The 23,184-nt window shown below is 38.6% G+C and overlaps 1 long non-coding RNA gene across 1 annotated transcript; it reads right to left on the minus strand.

The window, feature by feature from the left end:
• Nucleotides 1–321: 321 nt before the first annotated feature.
• Nucleotides 322–8,364, minus strand: LOC149524051 (uncharacterized). The gene is made up of 2 exons (XR_016350039.1): nt 7,695–8,364; nt 322–6,397 (listed from the first exon to the last, which is right to left on the minus strand). It is a non-coding gene; the product is annotated as an uncharacterized LOC149524051 (long non-coding RNA).
• Nucleotides 8,365–23,184: the final 14,820 nt, after the last annotated feature.

Below are 23,184 nucleotides of genomic sequence, written 5' to 3' on the forward strand. Positions count from 1 at the left end.
CCTAACTGTAGATAATGTAGATTTTGTGCATGTATGTATATAGGAACAGAGAAACATACAGAATTGAATATGTATAAACAGTAAAACAATGGGCTATATGCTGTATAAGTCATTTCCCATACTAAAAGTGACTCCAGGTGTTCAGAATTGTTATACAGAGGACCCAGGATGTGGCAGTTTAACAGAAAGTGGGGTCTTTTTAGGCCCAAATCCTAATAACTAACCTTAGAAAGCTTTGTAATCAAATGGGAAGACTTCATACAGTTCTTGAAAAAAAGATAGCAATGAAATGAAACTTAAATACTGATGCTATCATCTTGAAAAAATACAAAGGGGAATAAAAAATGGAAATTATTAGCCTTTTTCCTTTTAAAAGGAATAAAAAAGTTCTACAGTGTTTAAGCAAAATTTAAAGCTTTGATTTTTAAAAACAGCAGATGTGTTTTTAAGGATAGACTGAAGGCAGTTAAAAACCTCCACTAAATCCACAGTTTATGCCATCTTTTAAAAACTTTTTAAAAGGAACATTTTTATAATAATAGTGGTCATATTGCTTTGATAACTGAAAATTTGACCATGAAAATAAGTAAAAGACTTGAGATATATATGCATTTAAAAAAATACTAAACATTGTGTTAAAATCTAAACTAGGAACCAATGTAGGGAACTCAATTGTAAATTTTTATTGTGTACATTATACATAATATGTATATACATTTAAAATACATCACAATTTAAAAAATAAATCTTAACCAGGGAACTTTTAATTCAATGGTTAATAAAGGCTTTCATGAAATAAGTATTTTCCTCATCCCAAAAACATATGATGCATTGTACATACATCACCCTTACTGATATCAACAGTAAGATTCCCAGTGACTTAAGTGGGATCAATAAAGGAACAGAATTCTGAAAAAGCAAAAAAAACTTAGTTTACAGAGTAAAAAGTTACACAATGAAAATAAGAGCACTACATTTTCATTAAAATCACCTTACAAATCTATTTTAAAAGGCAAAACAGCAACCATTTTAAATAGTGAAATGATGCATTAGGCTTTTGTGGAGTTGGGAAAAATGAGAGCTAGCTTGACATTGTCAATAGTTTCATAATAAACATATATCCCACATACTAGACTTTTGAGAGAATGTGACTTCTGAGAACCGCCGTGTGTCATCACATTGAATTCTCTGCTTCAATTATATCTGTATATTTAAAAAAAAAAAAAGTCAGTGATTTTCCACTGAAACCATCTAAGCCAGTGGCAAGTTTGGATCTACATACAGTATTTGGCAATGTAATTATCTTTTCTATCTTATAGAAAACTATTATATTCTTCTGCAATGAATGTAAATAGAATAAAACCAAACAGAACAATTTAGGGAAAAAAAAGACATATCCTTAGGATTATATTCAAATATAATCAGTTTAGAATAAACTGAACAAAAATAACTTTACAGAAAAAATATTTTAAAACACCCCCGAAAGGTACAATGTTTTAAATGGAAATAGTGAGCATTCCAACACATTCAAAATATTAACACGCACGTCCAAAAGCACTTGTAGATATCATGCAATCTGCATCAACCAGTAATTATTCCATTTTACTATGTCTAAAACTGAGAATGCTTGATATTTAAGAGTTAAAAATATTTTATATTCTATTTTGTAAATATGGCACCTGACATATAAACAGGAGGCCCCTAAGCTGCTTGCTTTAACTCAGATATCTAGTCCCACTGAAATAAAGGGAAATAATGCAAGTAAGTTTCAGATCATGTGATTTAGGTTCTTATCTACAGATTTGTTAAATTAATCTAACAAACTGTGTGTTATGATAAAGTGATCACAAGTAAAGTTAGTGAAAATTCATATGTACAATACTATTTGAGTTTCATCTTCAGAATCTCTTTTTAGAACCAACAAATTGCAACATGTTATAATCATCCTGTATTTCAATAGATATCTATTAAATAGTTGGAAATTCCAACTTGAAGTAAAATATAGAGTTTAATTATTCTCACCTGAAGTTCTGTAGTTCAATCTCACACACCCAGCAGACTAAATTTATACTACTTCAGTAGGCCAATCTACCATTTGAATGAGTCACATTGAATACAAAATTAAAAGCATAACTAGTTTGTAATATAATGAATAGTGCATACTTCAATGGTTAACCCACATCATAGTTTTAAGAGAAGTAACTTATAGCAAAGATCCTGATGTGATAAGTAATACATCTAATTACCATATCCTTAGAATAGAATATAAATTTCATTTCTCACTTAAAAGTTCTAAAGTTAACAGCATAAACTTGAAGTTGAGTAATTAAGTAATCCTTATATAGACACTTATTAAAGTATTTATACATATTATCTTAAATCTACATCTATCATTTTGCCAATTAAAATTAGGACTTTAATTGCAATTAAGTAATTTAATTGCCAATTGAACAGCAAAATTGCTAAGTGACTAATTTTAATGCCTATTTTAATTACCAATCATGACTGGGGAGGGAGCTAATCAAGCAGTATCAGAGTAATGATGTGAAAAAAAAAGGGAGAACAAACATTCAAGACTACATGCTTTAAAAAAGAACCTTGCATTAAATAAATGCAAACACAATTTTATAAAATCTAGTAAAATGCTGTATTTTGGTATCTAAATACAAGAACACAGAACACATTTAATTAAAACAACTGTCAATCTGATAAAGTATTAAATATGAAGTGCACTTTTATATTATATATTTACATGATAGTCCCACTAAAAAGAGATAAACTAAAAACCGCATATCAATGTGAGATTGTGCACATGTTGGTAACTTAATAGGCTGAACCATTTTAGAAGAGAAATAGTGGTCACTTTTTATTTCTAAAGTTATTTTTAAAATGAAAGATGGAAGACAATCTCTCTACCTTCATAAATAAAGAAATACTGTAGCATTACTATACAAATTAGAAGAAGCATATTTTCAAATAATGGGGAGCAGCATATGTTGACTTTCTCAAAAGTTTGTCACATACTGCTATAGCTCTTACATCAAAAAGAGAAGCAGAAGTGCGAAGTATTTTAATACATCAGAGTGAACAATAAATAAATAGCTGTGGTTGTAATGCAATCAGAATTACACTGAGGAAACTAATGCATTAGTTTCAAAGACACTGAGGAAACTAATGCATTAAGGATCCACAATATGTGATGTTTGAATTTTTTCAAAATATCCTGTCCTTCCCTGCCTCCGGTGAAGTATGTAATATCCCCTTTATGTAATCAATGTTCCAGGCAGCTGGCAATTTAAGAGATTAGAATATAAAGAATGTCCAAATTTTAGAAGGCCCATAGCTAAACAAATACTGTAAAATCCAATATGAATGTCAATTTAATGTTTTACCAATCACTAACATATGATTCCCTCCCCAGGTCATTAGAATAATGGTGACAGGTTCAAATGCAGTTCAATCCTTTTCTAGAAGACTAATACTGGCACACAGTCCTTACTCAGTCAGAACTCCTCAGTGAGGACCCTTTGCCCAAGTTTAGGAATACTTGATTAAGTTATAATTATAATGGATGTTACCTCGGACTTTAAGACAGTAATTCTACAGAAGTCATATGTGGGAGTGGGTCAGGCATAAACAGGGTCATAGAGAACACACACAACACCTCTCCCAAAAAGCCCCTCCCCCTCCCCGGAATTGAAAAGGAGTACAAAACAAAATCAGAGACTCATAGAACAATAGGGCTGGAAGGGATCTTGAAGGATCTCTATAATTCTGTGCCGTTTTGTCTGTCTGTTTTTAAAGTTCTCAAGCAGGCACAATAGGTAGGATGATCATACATGGATCAAAGACACTGGAGTTAAGAGTATATCTTATACCACTACTATTTTCATAATGCAATAAGGAAAACACTAACTGATTAAAATCACAAAACAGTGTCACTTGCCCCTATGTACTCACTACAATATTCATCCATTGGAAATCTGTTGAATACAAGAAACATTAACATAAAACCATTTTTTCTAGTTATGTTCTGATCAAAATATTTAAGTTAAATCAACTACTTTACATGATCTGATGGAGCTTTGGTTCAACAGCATTTTTTATCTCTATTGGCAAAATGGGAATAACTCATTGAGCCTAACACGACAGCACTTTATTTCATATTTGGGCAATTTAAACGTTGCCTTTACATATTTACATAGAAAGGTTCCTGTAACTATGTACTAGAAATAGGTATTCAATTCTGCTCTTTGTACAGCCAATGGAAAAAGAATGGTGCCATTATATCGATAGAAAAAGAGTCTGGTTGTCTCTATGGGAAAAGGAAATGACTTCTTGTAACATCAACATAATTTTGCACACAATACATACATACTGCCAGTCATACAGAATGTTACATTAAAAACACACTCACATATCCTATATATATTTCAGGAGCATGAAATCTCATTTTATATTAGCAGACCAGCTATTCTTAATAATTCATGAGGTTTATCACATAGAGGGATGTACAGTACAGCCGCTCCCCGAGTTGCGAACAGTCAAGTTACGACCGTTTGCACTTACGACCAAAGTTCCCATGGAGCGGTCGCTTACGAACAGCACGGTCGCGTGTGCCTGAATGGGGTCTGAGTTACAAATAGATCGAGTTACGGCCAAGTGTTTGGTTCGTAACTCGGGGAGAGGCTATAATATTTATTACTAATTTCACAATACCACCTAGAGGCTACAGCCCCATTGTTCTAAACATTATATGAACATAGAAAAGAGGCAGTCCCTGCCCCAAAGAGCCTGCAATTTATATTAGTTACATGTGTATAAATAGTGTAATTTAATTTAAGATTACAAAAACAGTGATAGATTCAAACTAGTTATACAATGGATTATAATCTCTTTCCTTGTTTTATTGTATTAATTTTCTTTCCATCCTGAACAAAATATCACAGGGAAAGAATACAATGCATTACAGTTACTAAAAGTGCCTCTGAAGAACTAATTCAGAGCGAGTGTGTAAATATACAGGGCTACTCAACTTAGGGGACCACAATGATACTCACAGTACACGTCTAGGGCCACAACTTAAGCCTGGTTGTATATATGCAAATAATTTTTGTATTCATGCCCATCAGTGTGAAAAAAGCTAAGGCAAGACTACACTAAACACAGGGCCCATTTAAGTCAGCTCAGCTGAAATTAATAAAATGGAATATTTACCCAATTTCCACCCATATGTCAGCACTTTTAATGATCAAAGACAGTCCAGGAATTTAACTACTAAAATGCATTTCAACAGAAGACCATTATATTGACTACTTTTTTGTTTTAGCTCCCACCCACAGGCTGCAAACAAATAGGCTGCGGGCCACATGTGGCCTGTGGGCTGCATGTTGAGTAGCCCTGTCCTAGAGGTTCAGGTGGGTAAGTCCTTTACAATTCATCTACACTGCACCCTTACCTTGAAATAAGATCAGCGGAAATTGTATAGCTTATTTCGAGGTAATTTTGAAATAGCTTATTTCAAAATTTCAAAATAAAGTGCTATTCTGATGGGTCCCTTAACCCTCATGGAACAAGCATTACAGGGACACTGGAACAGTACACCTGTTAGTTCAAAATATATTTTGAAATAACCGGTGCATACAAAGATGCAGAATAGCTATTGGGATATTTTCAGTATTGCAAAATAGCGCTGGGCTACGTCTACACTGGCATGATTTTCCAGAAATGCTTTTAATGGAAAAGTTTTCTGTTAAAAGCATTTTCGGAAAAGCGTGTCTAGATTGGCAGGATGCTTTTCCGCAAAAGCACTTTTTGCGGAAAAGCGTCTGTGGCCAATCTAGACGTGCTTTTCCGCAAAAAAGCCCCGATCGCCATTTTTGCGATCGGGCCTTTTTTGTGGAAAACAAATCTCTGCTGTTTACACCAGCCCTTTTGCGCAAAAGTTTTTCGGAAAAAGACTTTTGCCCGAACGGGCGCAGCATAGTATTTCCGCAAAAGCACTGACAATCTTACATGAGATCGTCAGTGCTTTTGTGGAAATTCAAGCAGCCAGTGTAGACAGCTGGCAGGTTTTTCCGCAAAAGCAGATGATTTTGCGGAAAAACTTGCCAGTCTAGACACAGCCCAGCTGTCTAGACATAGCCTTAGTGTCTTCTCACACTTGAAAACATTGTAACCATGACACTAAAATAGAATACAACCCTAGAGATAATTCAACAGTCATTGGAGGCAATGGGAAGCTTGCCAATTATTTCACTGGGCACTGGATTGGGACCTGAGTGTTTTACATCCACGATATATTTAACATTCAAAGTATAAGATCAGCATAAGAAAGGGTATACATACCTGTTTCAGTTAGAATAGTAAGCAACTTAAAATTTCTGCAAGTGTAATTCTGAAAAAAATTAATCACGCTGAAGTAAAAAATGTTAGGTCATGAAAACAATAAACAAATATGGTCTCTAATGTAAACGAATTTGAAATTAGTGAGAGGAAACAAATTTACCAGAATCTATTTTCCTAGTTTTCTGGAAGATCCCAAATAATTAGTTTCACTGCACCTTTCTCTCTTCTTCCCCATTCCTGAATCCATACAAGTTGTGCAGTACAAGTGTAGATAGCTTTGGATATTGGAGTGTTTATAATAATAATGTTTCATACTTTCAAATGTTTTGAGAGATACAGGCAGGCAATTCTACTCAAGAATCTGGAAGGCGTGGTTGTCTGTTTTTATTGTGGACATGCCTTTATTGGGGCATGCTTCACTGTCTGAACAATTTGACAGCTGTCAAGATCCTTACATGCAAATGTTTATAGTATTTGAAATCTAGCGCCATTTGGTCACATTCCTATTATAAAAACTGTGAGTTCCATTTACCGTCTTATTGTTATATAGCATCAGGTCAAGGAATATAAATCATACCAAGCAATTCATCTTCCTGTTCAGAGAGTCATTAAATTTCGCCCAGAACATATTTGATTGATATTCGTGGAGGTGAAAGGCTAAACGGACCATATGGCAACATGTTGCATTCCATATGTTATCTGCCCATCCGTGCTTAAGCTGCCATTAGCAACATCTGCACCCAGCAGAAATCCAGCTGTGCAGAAAACTATTGATGGAATTGTACCGATGTAAAAACAAAACAAAACAAAAAGCCCCACAACACTCTAGCTTAACGCCATTAAATGGAGACAGGCAGGCAGCCTGCCCGGACGACGGAAACCTCCTCGGTTAAGTTCAATTAGGCAAGAGCTTTATTGGAGTTTGATTTTCAACTTTCAATCCGCGCGGCTGTTTGGAGGCAAGGGTTCCGCTGCGCTGGAAGGCGGGGTCGCACCCGACTCCTTCCCTGGGGAAGCCAGTGGCAGGGCAGTCAGGCTTCCGCCGCCCGCCCCAGCTCGCTCCGCGATTGCTACTTTATGGAGCGGCAGCCGGATTCTCCCGAAAGCCCCGCGCCACAACGTGGGTGTGTGGGGAGAGCAGGGAGAGGTAGGCAGCTACAGGAGCCGCTACACACTTCCACGGCCCCGGACAGCGCCTACGGGGAGGAGGGCGGCAGCGAAGCCTCCCTTCCCGAGGAGGGGGGGGGGGACAGGCAGGGTGCTGTGAGCCCAAGTTTCTTTGCATTTCTCGGGGGGCTGGTTCCCCCCAAAAAACACCCCCACACGCCTGCCTGTAACAACATTACCTGGCTCCTCTCTCGCCTGAGCTGTCCGCAGCGGCGCGGCCGCGCTCCCCGGGCTCAGCCCGGGCAGAGCAGGGGAAGGCCAGGCGCGTCCCGGGGGCGGCGCTAGCAGCAGCGCCCGGCCCCCACATGCCACAGCGGGCGCCAGGAGGAGGAAGCGGGGGTTGCGGCGGGGCGCTCACTGCTCCGCGCCCCCTTCCCAGCGCCACACAGAGCCCCATTGTAGCCGCCGCAAGCCCAGCTGCAGCAGCCAAGAGCGTCAGCTCCCCCGTCAGCAGAGCCGCTCTCCGTGACGGCAGCGCCGCGGGATAAAGAGCCCGACCCAGGCGGGGCTGGGGGGGATTTTCCATTGACGCCGGTGCGGAGATAGGAAACAATGGCTGGGTCAGGCGCGCTCCCCGCACGCACAGCGGCCCACGGGGGAGCCTCCCGGACGCCCCCGGCTGGGGCCTGGCTGTCAGCCAGCCCGGCGCAGGGCTTCCCCTGCCGGCGGGCTGGTACAAAGCTCCACCCCCACTCTAAACGGCCCGACCCGGCCCGGCTGTGCCCCGCCTGTGACCCCACAGGCCTGCCTGGAGAGCCCGGCATTGCCCCCGCCCCCAGCATTTCCAATGGGAGACGAGCGAAGCTGCAGAACTTGGCCTCATTTCCGTCGCTTGCTGGCTCTCGGCTGCGCTCGGACAGGGAGGGGCAAAAGGCGTTCTCCGCCCGCACCGCTAGGGGAATTTCTCAAGCCAAACTGTACACGGAGTGAAATCCACTTCTAGGCACTCCTGGATTTTGTAAAATCTTTGTACAAGACGGAGGGGTTGGCTCAACTACCCAGCAGAGTTCTTGTAACAGCCTCATAAACTGAGTCCCTCCCGTGAAAATTCACTGCCCTCGTCTTTCCTTTAAGTTTAGAATGATTTATGGTCAAGTAGAACTGGCCTAAACGATTGAATAAAACTATTCAGCAATAGTTCATGCTTTCTAGAGCACTTCCCATTCATAGAACTCAGAGTGTCTTACAAACATGCATGAAGAAGCCTCATAACAAATCTGAGGGGGGATGTGTGGATTTTTTTTTACCATGGGGAAACAGGCTCAGAGAGATCAAAGTTTACACTTCCAGGAGTATTTAAGTAACCATTGACTGATAGCCTCTCTTTCTCCTACCCTTTTTGCCCTGGCCCCTGTCTCAACAGGAAAAAAAAAACCCTGTTTTTCAGTTGCCTCAAGTTAGTTCAACACACAGTGAAAAGTTCAATCAATATGCAGGCCAAAACCTTTGAAGCCTATCTAACTAGTACAGCTTTAAATTGCATCTTGAGAGGACTTTTCAATTGTATGGACATAATGGCTACGTCTACACTGGCATGATTTTCCGGAAATGCATTTAACAGAAAAGTTTTCCGTTAAAAGCATTTTCGGAAAAGAGCATCTAGATTGGCACGGACACTTTTCCACAAAAGCACTGTTTGCGGGAAAGCGTCTGTGCCAATCTAGATGTGCTTTTCCGCAAAAAAGCCCCGATCGCCATTTTAGCCATTGGGGCTTTTTTGCACAAAAAGTACTGTGATGTCTACACTGGCCCTCTTGCGCAAATGATTTGCACAAGAGGGCTTTTGCCCAAACAGGAGCAGCACAGTATTTCCACAAGAACACTGATGATCTTACATGAGATCGTCAGTGTTCTTGCAGAAATTCAAGCGGCCAGTGTAGACAGCTGGCAAGTTTTTCCGCAAAAGCAGATGATTTTGTGGAAAAACTTGCCAGTCTAGACACAGCCAATGGGTTTGGAAAACACACCATCAAGACTTGGCTCCTTGTGTTGGCATTCTTTACTTAAACACATTTTATAAATTTAAATTACAGATCACTCACACCTAACTTTAGTTATGAAAATGTCACCATACTTTTCATCAAAGGGCCCTTATCTACACAAATGAGGTAATATATTTGGAGCTCCTATTTTATAGGAAGGCTTTTCTGAAATATGGTCTTTACTTGCAATTGGCCTTTAAACCTGAGAAAGCCAACTAGCTGTAGCATTTAGGGAATCAGGTTACAGCACTATGCCTTTTAGGCTTGGTCTGTACTTCAGAGTTATATGGCATAGCTACACCAATCAGAAATGTGAGAAAACTACATCCCGACCAAACAGCTGTGCCAACAAAGTCCCTAGTGTAATTAAAGCCGCGAAAGAGAACAGTGTTTTTTATGAGGTACCTAATGATATTTGGGGAGGTGGTGTTCCTACACACTCTCAAAAAATCCTTCTCTTAAGCCATATCTATGCTACACAATTATATACAGTAAACAGAACTTATGTTGGCATACAGTACCAGTTATTAAATTGCTTGTATGTGCACACTCTTGGTTCTTTGTGTTGGTGCTGAACATCCTCACCATGACTGCTTATACTGATTGTATTGTCAATGTGGGGATTGTGGGATGGCTTCTGAAGCCCAGTAACAATCAATGTAAACATCACAGTGTCTACATTGACATTGTGTCAACCTAATTACATTGACTGTGACTCTATGCTGCTTGGGGACTTGATGTTACTAAATGAGAGTATAGAGGCACTTATGTTAGTGGGAGCAAAATTTAAGTAAACACACTTCCACAGAAATGTCAACACAAGGCAGTTTAGGTTGACCTAACCCCACATTGTAGACCAGGTTTTAGTTTAGTCTGTGTTTATGGTAGGGATATCAGAATAGCTAGGCCAGCATAAGCTCTATAGTGTAGACATATGCCTAGCTAGTATTGCAGTTATGCTTTTTCTTAACTTCCCCTTTGTTTCATTCCTGAGGTGGCACGTTTTCATATCTTGGAATATATAAGTATTTTCTAGTAATTAATATTTAACAGGCTGTATTAAGTCAAATTTGGGTCACAATTCAGATCATATTATTTTCAGGATTATCTAAAATTTCAAATGAATATATATTTTCCTAGAGCCAAATCTGTCCCCACTGTTATTAATGTACAAATGCTGCAACATTGACCTAGTACACTAGAGTCTTAGACTGAAAAGGACTATCTATAAACAAAAGTGAAACTAATTATTCTGATTTTATTATTTAAGTGGCATGAAATACAAAGATAAATAATCAATTGTGGGGAACACGAAGGCTCTGATCCTCCAGGCTGCCTTTTCTGGATCTCTTGCTCGGTGCAAAACAAGATGAGGCCTTGTCTGGAGAATGGAATCTATAATTATGAAAATAGTTATTAAAATACTATTTTGCTTTTTTCAAATGCTTGACTTGAATATAGAATATGTATGAATTACCTCTAAAGCGATTAATTGTTTCCAACTACTAGAAAAAAGAAAATTAAATTGAAAAGTATTTACTGATCATAAAATAATCATTTATATTTTCAAATGATTAATTTAAAAAAGCTGAAAATAAGTGTTAGTTAACACCAGCTGAAATGTATATATTCATATTTGTTTTTAGGCATATTTTTGTACTGTTTTGTGTCAAGTAAATACAAACTAGGGCTGGGTAAAATATATACAGCAACAAAATTGACAAAGCCTTTAGGACAAAATATACAAATTTCTTCAGAGAGTTCATTTTTTGCACATTATTAGGTTTACATTCAATTGATAATTCATATGTACCTGGATCAGTCTACATACTGCTCACATATTATGTGCTATAAATGTTGCTTTAAGCATTCACTAGTTGTGATTTACTGTTTGTGCTGTGTGATTGGTCACCATCTTACATCACATGATATTGTCTCTGCTCTCTGACAGAATATCTCCATGACAACAACAAGTTTCAAGATGGCTAAGTGAACATTTCCTCTCTAAATGCTCTCAGATGACACCTTCATAGCAGCCTTAAAGTGTATATTCGACTCTGACAAATGGCACTTTTAAAATGGCACAGTGGGATTCTACATATCTTGTCTTTCAGCTCTTGTCTACACTAGGGAGTTATTTTGAAGTAACGCCCTTTATTTCAAAATCACAAGTGGAGCATCCACACTACCAAGCCCATTATTTTGAAATAATAACTGCTGTTTTCCATGAGGAATAACATTTATTTCAAAATATTTTTTTCAAATAGCATTAGTGTGGATACTCCTCTGTTGCTATTTTGAAATAACTACTAGCAAGAGTCATTCAAAGTAATTACTCCCCATGCTTCCTGAGGCACTAAATTGAAGTAGTGTATCCACATTAAGGGAGCCTGCCTCAGACTAATTTTGAGGCTTCCCTGTAGTGTGGACATGCTATTTTGAAATAGTTATTTCAGGAGTTATTATTTCAAACTAATAATAATTATTTAGTATTAATTATTGTAATAATTATAATAGTTAATAACCATTATTTTGAAATAATTTCCTAGTGTAGACATGCCCTCAGTAAGCTACAAATCCAGGCTTCAATCACACAACACAGTTCCTTCTATTTAAGCAAAGTCCAGTGACTTCAACAGGATTCTGTTCAGGTGTAGGGTGTTTGAATTTATGGATTCCTTTGCATGGAGCAGCCTTAATCTAATCAGTTTAATTTTTAAAAATAATTTCAATGCATTAAATCAATAATATAATTATTTAAAACTGGACTAACATATTCCTTATAATGGCAAGGCAACAATACACAATAAAATAATAGCAGCACATTGGATACTTCTAAGAATACCTTACAATAAGTATTTATTTGAGAAAGAATACTAATACTGAATATTGACATTTTGGGCTATAGAAATTTAACACATATATACCGCTAAGGGAAAACTACACTTTCTTGCCTATTATATTTTAGCTAAATAGAACTTGGTTCTTCTATGTGAAATATTAGATTAATACTGAAATGATAATTGATCCCATTAAAATTATTAGTGAAAACAAACATGTTACTCTTCAGATCAGAGAGCTTTACTAATAAAATACAAATTATAAAGACCTAAATCAAAACTGATTTTTGTATTTATCAGATTATTCACCAGCAAAGCCAACAAAATTAGTCTCTATTGATAAGACAAATAAGCACATTTGCATTTTAATACAAAAATCATTAGAAAAATAAGCCAAAATGGAATTTTATATCAATCAAATTCCTATTAAATTAGTCCATATTATTTAACAAGGAAGCCTACAGAACTAGGCTTTTATTGACATATTGATAAGCAAATGCAAAAATATTACTTTCCAGATCATAGGGATTCAAACCAAAAGCATTTCTAAAAATGATCTCATTCAAAGTCTAGTGAAATCAAATAAGTATCTGATCCTCATTATAGTATTTCAGCACTTGCTTATTTAACAAGTAAAAGAGCGTCATCCCTGTCTGGAATCAGCTGAAAATCCTTTCTGGCTCTTGCATCACCACAATAAAATTCTGCACGTAAAATTCTACTCTGTAACATTGCTGCAAAACCTCGAGTAACTGCACCAGTTAAGTTACTTTGTATTTACAGTGGTAAATTAAAACAGAATTTGGGTCTCAAACCTGGAGCCCCAAAAGAGACTTACGTATTGTGATGCTGAGTGTCATGGTTCCTAACTTTTAGATGCCCAGAATATCACAGGAACAATACCATGATCCGTAAAGCCAAATTAGGCACCTGAGTTCCACATTCAATCAATAGAAATAGCTTAGAATGAGATGCACAAAAGCCAGTCAGCTCTCCGCCTGAAATAGCCAATGGGAAAAAGTCTCAGAAGGGTAGCCATGTTAGTCTATAACTTTAAAAACAAAGGTCCTGCGAAACCTTACAAGACTATAACAAACAAATATAGGACCATGAGGGAGACACTGATAGACTAAATGCTGCCAGTTTCTCACAGACAAGTGTAACTCCAGGCTGCAAGGAGGCACTACTACTTCACTAGCAATCCATGATTAGGGACTCTTCTTGTTTCTTAGCAGCTGCATAGTTTCTTGTGGGTATGAGTGAGGTGCCTGCTTCACTCCACAAAAAATGTTGTTGCACAACTTACCTTATAACTTTTAGCACAGTCAGTGGTTAGTGCACTTACTTGGGCTGTGGGAGGTCCAAATACACTTCCCCTCTCCTTCAGAGGGGAGAAATGATTTAAACAAAAGTTCCCAGCTCTCAGGGGTGGTTGTGATTGCCTGCCTTAGGGAACAGGTGGGAAACCTTTTTTTGGGTCCAGGGGCCACTCACCCACAGAAAATTAGTGGGGCGGCACACACAAGTGAGAAGCAAAAGCCATCCTCCCCCCATGACCCTCAATGACCTGGCCCACAAATGAGAAAGAAAACCCCTCAGATCTGGCCCTCAAGTGAGAAACAAAGAGCAGGCTCTGCCTGGCAGTAATAGTACTTCTAGCCTGCTGTGCTGGCTGCCTGAAGAGCTGCTATTCTGCTGCCAGGAGCTGTCAGATACATATGGAAGACTCTTGAAAAAAGTCAAGTCGGGATTGTGTGTACACAGGAACCAGTAGGGCTCCTCAGACATAGGTTCTAGCTCGTCTCAGACCTTTGAGCCCTGCAGGGTCCTGGAACTCTAGATCCAAGCCCCAGGTTAGCACAACTACTGTGTGAATGCAACTGGGAGTTGGCTTGAATCCAGGCTCAGACCTAGGCATAAAATTCTGGGTAGATTTACCTTTAGGCCATATCTACATTAGGAAATTATTTTGAAAGTACTAAATTCAATTTAAGAACTCCAGATTTAACAAATTCAAACTTGCTTGTCCTCATTACAGGGAAGCATTGAAATTTGTCTGAGGCAGGCTCCATTAATGTATACACGCTACTTCAGACTCAGAGTCCGGGAAACACTCTGGGAAACTGAGGGAAGCCTCCTGGAGGCCAATTAGTTCAAATTAGCAGCATTGGAGCATCCACATTTATGATATTTTGGGTTCATAAGTTTAGAGTTAGCATTATTCCTGTTGAAAAGCAGGAATACAGAGTTCAAAATCTGTGGCCTGTTATTCCAAAATAACAGGCTTGGTAGTGTGGACACACTGCTTACTAATTTGAACTTGGGGGAGGAGGAGGTTATTTTGGACTAAGGTCCTACTGTAGGCCAGGGCTTATAGTGCTATCTCCAAAGCCAGCATGCTAGGTGGAGTTCCCCTAAAATGGGTGTGTCCCAAACCTTGCCTCTGTTATGGAAATAGCTATCTAAATCCAGACTGCAGAGAGGTGCCTATCTCTGCAAGTGAGCGTCTCTACCTGACTCATGTATAGGACCCAACTTAATGTGATTAGAGGCCTCCTAACTTCATGAAAACACGCAGAGAGAGGAAGGAACTTTCCTTACAACTTGTAAACCAGTGGTCAGAGAGTGAACCACACCCACTAAGTATGTAGAATACCAAAGCTGGAGACCCCTGGTTTAAGACTTCCTGGTGAGCGGAAGGGACTTGAACAGGATTCTCCCACCTTTCAGCTAAAGACTATAACGACTAGGCTTTGGAATACTCTGCTCTGGCTCTCCTTCAGTCTCGACTGTTGAAATTGTTCCACTTCCATGCAATAGTTGAATAATTAATTATTAACAGGGACAGGAAAAGATGAATGAATGTAACCCACACTCACTGTCCCATGTAGTGGCATTTAAGACAAGATACCATGAGAGAGAAGAACATGGGAGCTCTCTACAGCCTGAGAGCCAGCTGGCTTTATAGGTGAAGCTGTAGAGAGGCTCTTATACTAAACTCCAGAGGTCCCAGGCGGTGGTTACAACTCACCAGCTCAGCAGTCAAGGTAATCATCTGACATGTTAACAGAGCCCTGTTCAAATCCCTTCTCATCAGGCAGAAGGGAAACCTGAACTTCAGCTCTCTCACATGCTCAGTGAGTGTTCTGACTCTGGGGCAAAGAGTTATAAGGGAGACCTGTCCTATCCCCTACCTGCTTTGTGTAGAGTTAGGTGGCCTCTGAGCATGCCTACCGGATTGGGCCTTGCATGTGAATTAGGCAGAGGAGTGTCTATCTTCCCTGTGATTCATGGATTGCTCAGGGGCTTAGGCAGGTGACAGATGCCCGGGTGCTTAGAGTATGGCAATTGCATGCATGCCCAGAGTCAGGAATATGGACAACTGGAGATTTCTTACTGTAAAATACTTAGGTGTCTACAGGGTTAGGTGGCAGCTAAGTAGGGATTTGGGTTGGGATGGGTTAGTACTGACAAGGAGTGCAATGTTAATGCTGATCCATGCTCTCCATCTCTTGAGTAACAAGGGGCAATTTTGATACAATCAAACCCTCAGAGCAGAATTGCACTTTATAAATGACAGAATTCCTATCATAGGTAGTGTGATTTATCTACAAGTCTACATGATGGCTAAACTTTACCTTCAGGTGTATATATTAGTAGTAATTAATCCTTATCTACAGATAAAAAGCACCATATCTCAAAGCTTCTTACCAATGTGGGAATGTTTCCTACATTTCTGTCAATGCAAACTGCATAGATGTGGTTAAATTTCTTCCAATACACTGGAAGCCCTGAGAGGTCAGGGACTGGATTTCTTAACTGCACTACAACAGCATCTAGGTCTTACAGAATAATTTCTGAAGGAAAATAAGACCATTTTGGAGTGAAAAAGCTCAACATTTAAAATTTTTAAATTTAGTTGCAAAGGTGTTTGCAGTGTTGTTGTAGTTGTGTTGGTCCAAGGATATTACAAGACAAGGTGGGTGAAGTAACATCTACTGGTGAAAGAGACAAGCTTTCAAGTTTACAACAGAGAAATCTTTCTCAGGTCTTTCTAGGCTGTCACAGCTAAATACAAGGGTGGAATAGAGAAGGTGTTAAGACATACTGCAAAAGATGATTTAAGGTGAAGTGGGTTGTTCTGCTTTATAGAGCTGTGACACTGCCTACTTCTCACTTTACCTTGGATGAAATTCTACTCTCTTGTACTAGTGGAAATATGGGGCATTTTCACTGAAGTCGGGGAAGTCACTTCGGATTTATGACAAAGTAACTGAGAGTAAAATTTGGTCTACAGCCTTTTGTGCATATAAAATCCAATCCTAATTTTATGTAATCCAGGGGAGTTTTACCATTGACTGGAAAATGTGTCAATTGAATTTCACTGACTCCTTGGAATTCCAAATCATTATATTAAAGTTTCTAAGGAAACCACTTTTCTTCCTATTTTTAAAACATTGTGTGGTCATATTATGGGTTGCAAAGAATTTACTTTAAATAATGATAGTTTGTGTTAAGACCCTGTTTAACACACTCTTAATTAACAGCAAGTAGTATTTCTAATTATTGTTTCATATTACACATCTAAGATGCTTTGACAGCACCAGCTTACAGCAAACAAGCTTTTAGCACTTTAAAAATATTCTAGATCATGCAAAACTCTTTGATCAAAGTGACAAATAAGCATCTATTAGCAATAATAACTCTGCATAGTTGCAGTAATAGCCAATATACTACAACTTGTAACAGATAAGTATTAACATCTGGAAACTCATCATGTGTGCTTTTCAGTGATAATTATAGATCTATACTTACATGCATAATATTGGGGGAAAAAACAGCCTGATGTTCCAAATCCTTAGTCATACAATTAATCCCTTTGCTCTGGTCTACTCTAGGGAGTTATTTTGAAATAACTCCTTATTTCAAAATAATAAGTGGAGTGTCCACACTACCAAGCCTGTTATTTCGAAATATGGGCTGGTTATTTGAAATCTGTACTCCTTCCTTCCTTCGGGAATAAGATTATTTTGAAATAGTTATTTCGGGATCAATAGTTAAATCCACTGTATTTCTTCCTTAAAAATATCATACTACCTGTACAAAAAAAGGCAAATAAAGTTTTTTTTCTCTTTCTCTCATGTGCTTTCTAATGGCCTTCACAGAGCAGTAAGAGTCAGGAGAGGAAGAAGTGCATGAATAAGATTAATAAAATAAGATGCTTTTCAAAACAAATCATTTTCAAAACTAAACACTAATCAGGTATGCTCCGATCAAATATGAAGTGTCCTGTTTAATGATCTATCCTAATTGGAATGCTGTGTTTGTTTCCAAATCAACTTCTGTCATGGCCTCTCAAGTGGGATTATAATAGAAATTAAAGGCCTGTAAAAAGCGGTGTCATTTAACTGTCTGGAAATTTCTGTTTCATAATCTGTGAAAATCTGTATAACTACATGAGACTCTGTGTTTCTGAGTCTTACAACAAACATTCAATTTAACATCAAATCCAATAATGTTAATATTCTACTTTTATTCAGTTGAAGTAGAGTCAAGATTCCTTTTAATAAGTCATTAGGATTTGTACCTGCTTCCTCAGGGCTGAATTTGGCTCAAGGAGCCGTTATTGTTCTGTGTAATTAATTTGTCAGTCAAATAATTTCTACAGGGCTATAATTTACGCATCTGTCTCCAACCATGACAAATGTTGCTGTTCAGAGCTTTAATCCTGTTTTTCTCTCTCCATTTTTGTCACTAGTTTTCTTTGTTCTACATCATGGGATGGTAAATGCCATATTTGTACATAACTGAATGTTAGGTGGTGTACTAGATTATTCCTGTTAGGGACATTAAACATCTAGAATCTGTGTCAGTCTTTATGGCATGCAGTGTATGAATGCGAGTTACATGAAGACTTTTTGCATGCTCCACTACCTCTCTCAGATGAGTAATCCAAACCAAATAAATGAGGGAATGTAATAAAAATCGGTCATGTAAAAGGACAGCGGGAGAGATTTTCAAAAGCACTTAAAGGATTTAGGAGCATAAGTCCCATTGCAAGTTGATGGAACTTCTGCTTCTAAATGCTTACGCACTTTCAAAAATCTTCCATGGTAATATTTACTCTGACAACTGTGTTCCCTGAGTGATAAACAAACCTGGCTTAGCAAACTGTTCATAAACTTGTCCCAAATTTTGTAAATAAATTATGTATTTTAAAATATTTGACTAATATCACAAGCATATAATTGGGATTCTATGGATTACTTGAATTAGACCCCTAGGTCATATGAATTTATTTCTGAGCCCGGATGAAAACTTTTTACACAGAGAATGGAAATACCAAAGAATATACTTTGGTACAAATTGGTGAAATGTGAAAGATTAATTAACATTTTGTGATGACCCATTTGAATATCTAAGAAAATAAATGAATAGCATACTCTTACTAATGCAAACAAATGAACTTGAATTGTTCGTTTATTCACAAATCTGTGATGTCACTATTCAACTGGCTCTAACATCATGAGAGACTATTTATGATTTGTTTCTGGTAGTGTTTACATTATAAGAACATAGAGGAAGAATAGATTCTTCAACTCAAAAGAATGTAGGAGGGGCTCCACAAAGGGATTTTGGCATTGCAACACTGGCACAGTGCCTTTTAGTCTCCTAGAAAATCACAGTAAAAATCCTGAGATTCAAAAAGCTGAATTAGGTACTGATAGTCCCTATATAATTAGTGGAGACTGAAAAAGATACCTTTGAAGATGATCCATAAAGCCATCAAGCTAAGCAGCGAGCTGCCTAAGTTAATCAATGGGAAATGCTGATGAGAAGGTTGTGTACTAAGCTCCATTCCTCTCAGACTGAGGCCATGTCTACACTAAAAAATTACATTGACCTAACTTACATCAGCATAGAATCACCACAGTTATGAAATTGCTTGAATGTGTGCATGTTTGGCTCCTTGTGTTGGCAATGTGCATCCTCACCAGGAATGCTTATATTGATGGAACTGGAAATGTTGGGCACTGTGGGATGGCTCCTGAAAGCCAGTAATAGTTGATGTAAGCAACAGTGTCCACACTGACACTTCATCAAATTAATTACATCGACTGTGATGCTACATCACTTGGAGAGGTGATGTTACTAAATAGACATACAAAAGCACTTACATTGTCAGGAGCCAATTTTAAGTGAAGTCTGAAGACATTTCTACAGCTAGGTTGAGAGAAGGCAGCTTATGTCGACTTAACCCTGTAGAGTAGACTGGGCCTGAGGCACTTAACTCTGGGCTGCAGGGAGCACCTATCTCTGCTTAGTGATCCATGAACAGGACCTGTGTCATTTAATTTCCTGTGGGAATGAATTTGGTGCCTGCCTCACTTGAAACAGCCAGAGAAGAGAATGCCCACCTCACAATTTTTAGCTCTGTGGTGAGATTACTCAAGGGGCTGAAGAAGACCCAGGGTCAAGCCCCCTTCTATAGCAGTGAAGGAAAAACAATTTGAATAGAGTTACCTACCACTCAAGGAAAGGGGGGAGACCAGGCTATACACTGAATTAGAGGTAGTTTGGTGTGTGGCTCTTCTCTTAAAGCTGGTCCACTGTGGATGAATAATGAAAGAGTGATTGGAGCAGAGAGACAGGACAGTAAGGGTATGTTTATACAGCAAAGAAAAACCAGCATGGGTGGCTGTCTTGGGCCAGCTGACTCGGGCTGACAGGCCTCAGGAGGGCTGTCGGATGTTTTCATGTTATGTAGACTTCTGGATTCAGGGTGGGAGGGTCCCAGAGTTCAGGCACAGACCATGTGCAAGTTTTTTCTTGCTGTGTAGACATATCCTGAGTCTCCCACATGGCAGGTAGAAGCCCTAACCTCTGGGTTTCAGAAAAGACCTCCTGAATCTTATAGATCTTTATACCCTTTATTTAGAATTAAATAAATTTGATATTGAACCCTTTTCAGATTGAATTATAGGAAGCTATAATGAGACCTTGCTACAAGGAACAAAGAGATTTTAGAACTGCGCCTAATTAGAGTTTATGTAAAGTGGAGGAAATTGAAACTTTCCATATGGTCCAATCTTTGCATTTAGGAATATTTTAGGGCATTAGTTCTAATAATAACAATTTCCAAACTGTGACTCTCATATTACAACAGAAGGAAAGTTCTAGGACTCCCCCTCATATCCTAAAAGTAAGAGGGTGGTTAGAACTCACCATAGCCACTGAGTATCACATTGAAAACCCATATTTTAAGGGACCCATATTTTAAGGGTTGCAGCTAGCCTTTAATACAAGGGTGGGGAACCTGCAGGCCAGGCCACTGCTTCCCACAGCTTCCATTGGCTGGAAATGTTGAACAATGCCAACTGGGAGCTGCTGGGCTCTTTGTCTGCAGACACTAAGTAAACAAACTATCTTGCAGCCCGCCAGCAGCTAACCCTGATCAAGCGCATGCAGTCCATGTGTAGTAAAAACTAAGTGTGCTTCTTCCCCTCCATTGCTTAAGCTAGAAACAGCACATATCATTTAGCTGATTGCGCATGTCTTAGAAGCTGCTAAACTTTCTGCCAGGGAACTAAGTAAACTTGCAGTGACCAATCACGTTGCGACACGCTGACCAGAAGGAATGTGAAATCTATAAAAGTTTCAGCTCAGGCGATGCTCATGGTCGACCCTGCTTTGAGCACTGAGCTCCTTGGCCGTCCTTGTTTGCAAACAATAAAATAGAGTTGGAACCAGCCTGAAAGTGTGACTCTCTTCTTGAGGCAAATTGAACTAGACTCCAGGGGACGAAACTAGCAATTTATGCAACACATGGGCCTGAGGTTTCCCACCCTTGCTTTAATAGGAACAACATTGGAGATAATATTACCAGGGACAATTAAGTCCTTTCTTGAATAAGTACAACATTTCTGAGGTACCAGGAATGAGTTAATCTTATTGAGAAATGCAGAGAAACTATTTTATCCTAGACTGATAGGCTGTGTCTAGACTGGCAAGTTTTTCCGCAAAAGCAACTGCTTTTGCAGAAAAACTTTCCAGCTGTCTACACTAGCTGCTTGAATTTCCACAAGAACACTGACTTCCTACTGTCTGAAATCAGTGCTTCTTGCGGAAATACTATGCTGCTCCCGTTCGGGCAAAAGTTCCTTTACTGAGTATCTATTAATCCTAGTTCTTTTACTGAGTATCTATCCAAACAGAATACATATAGGCTGTGTCTAGATTGGCAAGTTTTTCCACAAAAGCAGTTGCTTTTATGGAAAAACTTGCCAGCTGTCTACACTGGCCACTTGAATTTCCGCAAGAACACTGACGATCTCATGTAAGAAATCAGTGCTTCTTGCGGAAATACTATGCTGCTCCCGTTCGGGCAAAAGTCCTTTCGTACAAAAGCTTTTGCGCAAAAGGGCCAGTGTAGACAGCTCAGATTTGTTTTGCGTAAAAAAGCCCCGATCGCGAAAATGGCAATCGGGGCTTATTTGCAGAAAAGCACGTCTAGATTGGCACGGACGCTTTTCCGCAAAAAGTGCTTTTCCATTAAAAGCATTTGCGGAAAATCATGCCAGTCTAAATGTAGCCATAATGTTTTTTTCCTGATGTCAGCATAGAAACGCAAATACCAAGAGGTGAATTTAGTCCTGTGAGAGAGCTGTTGACTAAGCTGAATGTTAAATTGCATTGTGGTATCCAGCAAAATTAAAAAATTGTTTTGCACAGTATTTCTTGGAACCAGGATTATTTCCGGACATCTGGACAAGCCTAATGTGAGGCTATCTGGAACAATGCATATGTGGCAATGTTTGGAGGTTTGCGTAATGTTACAGGAACAACATTGTTAGATTTCTGCTTTCTAAAGTTTTAAAATCATTCAATAGTTGGGAATACTGGCATTTTGTACTGAACAGATTTATAGTTATATAAGGAAAGCAAAATATATTATATAGATCAATCAATCTATTTTTCTGAGTATGGTCCAGTAGGAGTGTTTTGTTTGAGTGATTCAATTCACTGTACTTTTATTAAGGGATGCTCTGCATGATATTTAAATTGAGCTGTATCACAAACATGATTTTATTTGATTATAAGCTGCAAATAGCCTCTTATGTTGGAAGCCAAAAGGAACATTAATAAAATACTTGCTAGTACTTAGATTGGCATCTGTTTTCCTCAGTGACATGGCTGTACTGTGTCTTGATCTGTCTCCCAAAACAGGAAGTTTCAGTTTCCCTGTCAATCAATCAAGGTATGCATCGATACTATGTATTTATCATGTATTATTCAGACCACTACAAGGAGGTGAATAAGGGGCGAAAGTGACTGCTCACTTCCCTTGACTGATCTGATGCTCTTGCTGCTTAACACTATTATTATTTTGTCCTTTATTAACAGTCAAATTAATTATGTTATGATTTGTATGAATTATCAAAAGCAAATTCAGTAATATCTAGAAGGCTGGTGGTTACTGTTTGCATTGTGGAAGACAATGTTAAATTGTTTGTACACTATTTTATTAGGAAGGAAAAAGAGCTCCTTCAACAAGAATATGAATTTCGAAGCCCCAAATGCTAGCTAGAGGAATATAGACATTTTATTAAGAGGCAAAGAATCCTCATCAACTCAGGGGTCTGTGCTGGCACCAATGTGCACATACAACTCCTTATATTAACATCTGTTATAAATGCACACAAACTGAAGGCAGAATAGTTTACAACAGGGCTACTCAACTTTGGAAGCCCCGGGGGCCACAATGATACTTACAGCACATGCCAAAGACCACAACTTAAGCACAGTTGCATATACATACAAATATATATTCAAATATATGCAAATAG

This window comes from Pelodiscus sinensis, chromosome 7 (assembly GCF_052426305.1).
Source record: "Pelodiscus sinensis isolate ZL-2025 chromosome 7, ASM5242630v1, whole genome shotgun sequence".
Lineage (NCBI taxonomy): Eukaryota > Metazoa > Chordata > Testudines > Trionychidae > Pelodiscus > Pelodiscus sinensis.